Here is an 8,424-nt window from a genome sequence, read left to right as displayed (position 1 = left end):
GCACTAATGAACACTACATAACAGTCGCACTACACAACAGTCGCACTACACTACAGTCCCACTATGGAACACTACATAACAGTCACACTACGCTACAATCACACTATGGAACATTACATAACAGTCGCACTACACTACAGGCGCATTAATGATCACTACATAACAGTCGCACTACACTACAGTCACTATGGAACACTACATAACAGTCGCACTACACTACAGTTACACTATGGAACACTACATAACAGTCGCACTACACTACAGGCGCATTAATGATCACTACATAACAGTCGCACTACACTACAGTCACACTATGGAACACTACATAACAGTCGCACTACACTACAGTCACACTATGGAACACTACATAACAGTCGCACTACAGTTACACTATGGAACACTACATAACAGTCACACTACGCTACAATCACACTATGGAACATTACATAACAGTTGCACTACACTACAGGCGCATTAATGATCACTACATAACAGTCGCACTACACTACAGTCCCACTATGGAACACTACATAACAGTCGCACTACACTACAGTTACACTATGGAACACTACGTAACAGTCGCACTACACTACAGTTACACTATGGAACACTACATAACAGTCGCACTACACTACAGTCACACTATGGGACACTACATAACAGTCGCACTACACTACAGTCACACTATAGAACACTACATAACAGTCGCACTACACTACAGTCACTATGGAACACTACATAACAGTCTCACTACACTTAAGTCACTATGGAATACTACATAACAGTCGCACTACACGACAGTCACTATGGAACACTACATAACAGTCGCACTACACTACAGTCACACTATGGAACACTACATAACAGTCTCACTACACTACAGTCACTATGGAACACTACATAACAGTCGCACTACCCTACAGTCACTATGGAACACTACATAACAGTCTCACTACACTACAGTCACTATGGAATACTACATAACAGTCTCACTACACTACAGTCACTATGGAATACTACATAACAGTCGCACTACACTACAGTCACTATGGAATACTACATAACAGTCTCACTACACTACAGTCACTATGGAATACTACATAACAGTCGCACTACACTACAGTCACACTATGGAACACTACATAATCACACTACACTACAGTCACTATGGAACACTACATAACAGTCGCACTACACTACAGTCACTATGGAACACTACATAACAGTCGCACTACACTACAGTCACACTATGGAACACTACATAACAGTCTCACTACGCTACAGTCACTATGGAATACTACATAACAGTCGCACTACACTACAGTCACTATGGAACACTACATAACAGTCGCACTACACTACAGTCACACTATGGAATACTACATAACAGTCGCACTACACTACAGTCACACTATGGAACACTACATAACAGTCGCACTACACTACAGGCGCACTATGGAACACTACATAACAGTCGCACTACACTACAGTCACTATGGAACACTACATAACAGTCGCACTACACTACAGTCACACTATGGAACACTACATAACAGTCTCACTACACTACAGTCACTATGGAATACTACATAACAGTCGCACTACACTACAGTCACTATGGAATACTACATAACAGTCGCACTACACGACAGTCACTATGGAACACTACATAACAGTCGCACTACCCTACAGTCCCACTATGGAACACTACATAACAGTCGCACTACACTACAGTTACACTATGGAACACTACGTAACAGTCGCACTACACTACAGTTACACTATGGAACACTACATAACAGTCGCACTACACTACAGTCACACTATGGGACACTACATAACAGTCGCACTACACTACAGTCACACTATAGAACACTACATAACAGTCGCACTACACTACAGTCACTATGGAACACTACATAAGTCTCACTACACTTAAGTCACTATGGAATACTACATAACAGTCGCACTACACGACAGTCACTATGGAACACTACATAATCACACTACACTACAGTCACTATGGAACACTACATAACAGTTGCACTACACTACAGGCGCACTATGGAACACTACATAACAGTCGCACTACACTACAGTCACACTATGGAACACTACATAACAGTCGCACTACACTACAGTCACTATGGAACACTACATAACAGTCGCACTACCCTACAGTCACTATGGAACACTACATAACAGTCTCACTACACTAGTCACTATGGAATACTACATAACAGTCTCACTACACTACAGTCACTATGGAATACTACATAACAGTCGCACTACACTACAGTCACTATGGAATACTACATAACAGTCTCACTACACTACAGTCACTATGGAATACTACATAACAGTCGCACTACACTACAGTCACACTATGGAACACTACATAATCACACTACACTACAGTCACTATGGAACACTACATAACAGTCGCACTACACTACAGTCACTATGGAACACTACATAACAGTCGCACTACACTACAGTCACACTATGGAATACTACATAACAGTCGCACTACACTACAGTCACACTATGGAACACTACATAACAGTTGCACTACACTACAGGCGCACTATGGAACACTACATAACAGTCGCACTACACTACAGTCACTATGGAACACTACATAACAGTCGCACTACACTACAGTCACACTATGGAACACTACATAACAGTCGCACTACACTACAGTCACTATGGAATACTACATAACAGTCGCACTACACGACAGTCACTATGGAACACTACATAACAGTCGCACTACCCTACAGTCACTATGGAACACTACATAACAGTCGCACTACCCTACAGTCACTATGGAACACTACATAACGGTCGCACTACACTACAGTCACTATGGAACACTACATAATCACACTACACTACAGTCACACTATATAACAGTTGCACTACACTACAGTCACACTATGGAACACTACATAACAGTCTCACTACACTACAGTCACTATGGAATACTACATAACAGTCGCACTACACTACAGTCACACTATGGAACACTACATAATCACACTACACTACAGTCACTATGGAACACTACATAACAGTCGCACTACACTACAGTCACACTATGGAACACTACATAATCACACTACACTACAGTCACTATGGAACACTACATAACAGTCGCACTACACTACAGTCACACTATGGAACACTACATAACAGTTGCACTACACTACAGGCGCACTATGGAACACTACATAACAGTCGCACTACACTACAGTCACTATGGAACACTACATAACAGTCGCACTACACTACAGTCACACTATGGAACACTACATAACAGTCGCACTACACTACAGTCACTATGGAATACTACATAACAGTCGCACTACACGACAGTCACTATGGAACACTACATAACAGTCGCACTACCCTACAGTCACTATGGAACACTACATAACAGTCGCACTACCCTACAGTCACTATGGAACACTACATAACGGTCGCACTACACTACAGTCACTATGGAACACTACATAATCACACTACACTACAGTCACACTATATAACAGTTGCACTACACTACAGTCACACTATGGAACACTACATAACAGTCTCACTACACTACAGTCACTATGGAATACTACATAACAGTCGCACTACACTACAGTCACACTATGGAACACTACATAATCACACTACACTACAGTCACTATGGAACACTACATAACAGTCGCACTACACTACAGTCACACTATGGAACACTACATAATCACACTACACTACAGTCACTATGGAACACTACATAACAGTCGCACTACACTACAGTCACACTATGGAACACTACATAACAGTTGCACTACACTACAGTCACACTATGGAACACTACATAACAGTCGCACTACACTACAGTCACTATGGAACACTACATAACAGTCGCACTACACTACAGTCACACTATGGAACACTACATAACAGTCGCACTACCCTACAGTCACTATGGAACACTACATAACAGTCGCACTACCCTACAGTCACTATGGAACACTACATAACAGTCACACTACACTACAGTCACTATGGAACACTACATAATCACACTACACTACAGTCACACTATATAACAGTTGCACTACACTACAGTCACACTATGGAACACTACATAACAGTCGCACTACACTACAGGCGCACTGTGCAAATCTCACTATGGAACACTAAACTACAGTCGCTCAACTCTTCACTACAGTTGCACTACGGAAATCTACACTACAGAACTCTACAGGTGCGCAACGCTACATTCTCCCAACTCTACACTACAATCGCACTGCACTACACTACAGGCACACTATAGAACACTACACTGCAGCAAACTGCAGCGGCTCACAGTGTCACATGGCAGCACACTTACCATGTGGAAATATGACATGACCCTTTGATGACACATAATTTGTCGCAAGAGGTCACCTGGGGTCACCTGCTCAAGTAGTGGACATAAAAGAGACCCTGTATGGAAAAATTGGTCTGGGGGTTTCACCAGTGAGAGGACATCATTAGGAGATTATATCCAACAACGCACTAAAAAATTGATTCCCCTCCCACCTTCCCTGGCACTTTTTTTGCACCAATAACTGCACAGGGGAGGTGGGACAGGAACTTCGACAACGGAGGCATCGACAAAAAAATCGGAGAAAGTAATTGGCGGCTGAAATCAGGTGACCTCCAATTTATATGAACAGTGGATTTAATATCTGGGTCATATGAGACTGTGAGACAGAGACAGATGTACAGGAGGGTTAGCTAGGGGTTACCTTTATTTAGGGGGATGTCACTCACCAGCTCTTTGGGGCTCTATCTGGTCGGGATCCCTGTCAGCTTGTGATATGCCGGAGATGACTTTTTCCCATAGGAATGCATTGGCCAGCGTTGATTGGCCGAATGCCATACAGAGTACAGCATTCGGCCAATCAACGCTGGTTCTGTCGGAGGCTTGTCTGTGAGGAGGCGGAGTCTAAGATCAGACCAGAATGGAGACTCCTGTGGACTGATCTTAGACTCCGCCTCCTCCGGTAGAACCAGCGTTGATTAGTCGAATGCTGTACTCTGTATGGCATTCGGCCAATCAACACTGGTCAATGCATTCCTATGCTGAGATGTAGCAGTGCTGGCCGTGCGCTCAGCTCGTCTACACCGGACATGCAGCCGAGCTGAGCGCACGGCCAGCACTGCTACACCGGAGATGTGAACCCTGCGGCACACTCAGCTCTGCTGTCCCAGTTGCATTGCAGAGCTGTTGGCATCATTTCCTGGGGTGTCATAGAGGACTTGGTGACTTCTCCTGAGTCCAAGAGTGGGATCCCCTGAAACGAGTATTTTTTCCCCATAGACTATAATGGGGTTCGATGTTCGTTCCAATAGTCGACTACTGAGGGGCTATTTGAAATGAATATCGAATATTTTACTGTTCGCTCATCTCTAGTCACTGCTAATACTGACATAGGGGGTGAATAGTTATGGGGTCACTACTAATACTGATGGGGTGAATACTTCCGCATAGGATGCAGTACACATGGGCGAGGTTCTAGGTGCAGTTTGTAATAACAGGGAGCGCTGTATAATACGCAGTAGGTGGGCAGTGGGACACGTTTCATGACACCCCCACCAACCAAAGACAATATGTGATTAATTATAAACACACAATCAAAGCCTTTGTACTGGCGGGAAAAGGGGGGCGAGGGACGGGGCGCAGGTCCTGAGCTCCGGAACACAAAACTAAAGGATGAATCACAATCCTTCATCATCTCCAAATACCGGAGACAGAGCGGGGGCGGGGTCATAGGATATAATGACATCACTGATAATCCCCTGGACATGTAGAGAGAAGTGGTACTGTGCACTGTCCATATATACAGGATAGAGAAGTGGTACTGTGCAGTGTCCATATATACAGAATAAGAGAAGTAGTACTGTGCACTGTCCATATATATACAGGACAAGAGAAGTGGTACTGTGCAGTGTCCATATATATATACAGGACAAGAGAAGTGGTACTGTGCACTGTCCATATATATACAGGACAAGAGAAGTGGTACTGTGCAGTGTCCATATATATATATACAGGACAAGAGAAGTGGTACTGTGCACTGTCTATATATACAGGACAAGAGAAGTGGTACTGTGCACTGTCCATATATATACAGGACAAGAGAAGTGGTACTGTGCAGTGTCCATATATATATATATATACAGGACAAGAGAAGTGGTACTGTGCACTGTCTATATATACAGGACAAGAGAAGTGGTACTGTGCACTGTCCATATATACAGGACAAGAGAAGTGGTACTGTGCACTGTCCATATATACAGGACAAGAGAAGTGGTACTGTGCAGTGTCCATATATACAGGATAAGAGAAGTAGTACTGTGCACTGTCCATATATACAGAATAAGAGAAGTGGTACTGTGCAGTGTCCATATATACAGGACAAGAGAAGTGGTACTGTGCACTGTCCATATATACAGGGTAAGAGAAGTGTTACTGTGCACTGTCCATATATACAGGATAAGAGAAGTGGTACTGTGCACTGTCCATATATACAGTATAAGAGAAGTGGTACTGTGCAGTGTCCATATATACAGGACAAGAGAAGTGGTACTGTGCACTGTCCATATATACAGGACAAGAGAAGTGGTACTGTGCACTGTCCATATATACAGGACAAGAGAAGTGTTACTGTGCACTGTCCATGTATACAGGACAAGAGAAGTGTTACTGCGCACTGTCCATATATACAGTATAAGAGAAGTAGTACTGTGCACTGTCCATATATACAGGATAGAGAAGTGGTACTGTGCACTGTCCATATATACAGGACAAGAGAAGTGGTACTGTGCACTGTCCATATATACAGGATAAGAGAAGTGGTACTGTGCACTGTCCATATATACAGGACAAGAGAAGTGGTACTGTGCACTGTCCATATATACAGGATAAGAGAAGTGGTACTGTGCACTGTCCATATATACAGGATAAGAGAAGTGGTACTGTGCACTGTCCATATATACAGGATAAGAGAAGTGGTACTGTGCACTGTCCATATATACAGGACAAGAGAAGTGGTACTGTGCACTGTCCATATATACAGGATAAGAGAAGTGGTACTGTGCACTGTCCATATATACAGGACAAGAGAAGTGGTACTGTGCACTGTCCATATATACAGAATAGAGAAGTGGTACTGTGCACTGTCCATATATACAGAATAGAGAAGTGGTACTGTGCACTGTCCATATATACAGGATAGAGAAGTGGTACTGTGCACTGTCCATATATACAGGATAGAGAAGTGGTACTGTGCACTGTCCATATATAAAGGACAAGAGAAGTGGTACTGTGCACTGTCCATATATACAGGACAAGAGAAGTGGTACTGTGCACTGTCCATATATACAGGATAAGAGAAGTGATACTGTGCACTGTCCATATATACAGGATAATATAAGGTAGGTGTCCTGATATATCACACGTTTCAAGGGACAGCATCACAAATATTCTTCGATGTCCTGGACTCCCCCGAGCAGGTATTGGATTTGGATCCGGCTCTATCTATGTTGGAGCCTCCTGTCCTGGATTTGCAGCTGGAGCCGCTTATCGTGGGGGGAGGGGGGGGGGCTGCGGCCATTACTGTAATATCCGTTATTTAGACAATCACAGAAGAAAACAATTAGACCGCCACTAACCAGAGAGAATGAAGAACATACAAAGTGCCCGTAGGATGAGCTCATGTGGCCGCATCTGTCTATGGAGCCTAGAGGTTATATTCTCTGCACGGACAGGAGCTTCCTCTGTATCCAATGGCGCCCCCTGCTGCGTGGTGATGTACGTATATTGTATTAAAGTTGCTACATGAGTGGGGGTTGGGAAGTGACAACTGGTCTGTACATATTGCAGCCTCACAAAAAAAGGTTGTCATATAAAGAGAGTCCAAAGTGGTGACCAGACTGACAGGAGATGTAAGAGAGGCCCCAAAACCAGATCTAGAACAGCCGGACATATCATCATCATGGCTTATTGGGGGCAACTCAGAAACACCCAACTCCCCAAATGTATCTGTTCTGGGGTAACAAAGACATGAAGGGAAGAGATGTCAGATCTGTGACTGTCAGTGAGTCTTATACAATCCCCCCGTGTTATGTGATAAATCAGTCCTGTCCCCTAGTGGAGAGAACCAGAAATTACACCAAACATCAAGTCAAAACTGCTCTATAAAGAAAAAGTACCGTAAACATACACAGGATGGAAAGAATCTATCATATGTAACAATGTAACTGAATACTCACATGAGAACCACAGATCCCATCATCCTCACATTCTCCTATGTACAAGAATATATAACTACTATAATACTGCTCATATGTACAAGAATATAACTACTATAATACTGC

The sequence above is a fragment of the Leptodactylus fuscus genome, chromosome 4, assembly GCF_031893055.1.
Source record: "Leptodactylus fuscus isolate aLepFus1 chromosome 4, aLepFus1.hap2, whole genome shotgun sequence".
Classification (NCBI taxonomy): Eukaryota; Metazoa; Chordata; class Amphibia; order Anura; family Leptodactylidae; genus Leptodactylus; species Leptodactylus fuscus.
The sequence above is the reverse complement of the archived record's forward strand: the minus strand, read 5'-3'. Positions refer to the sequence as shown.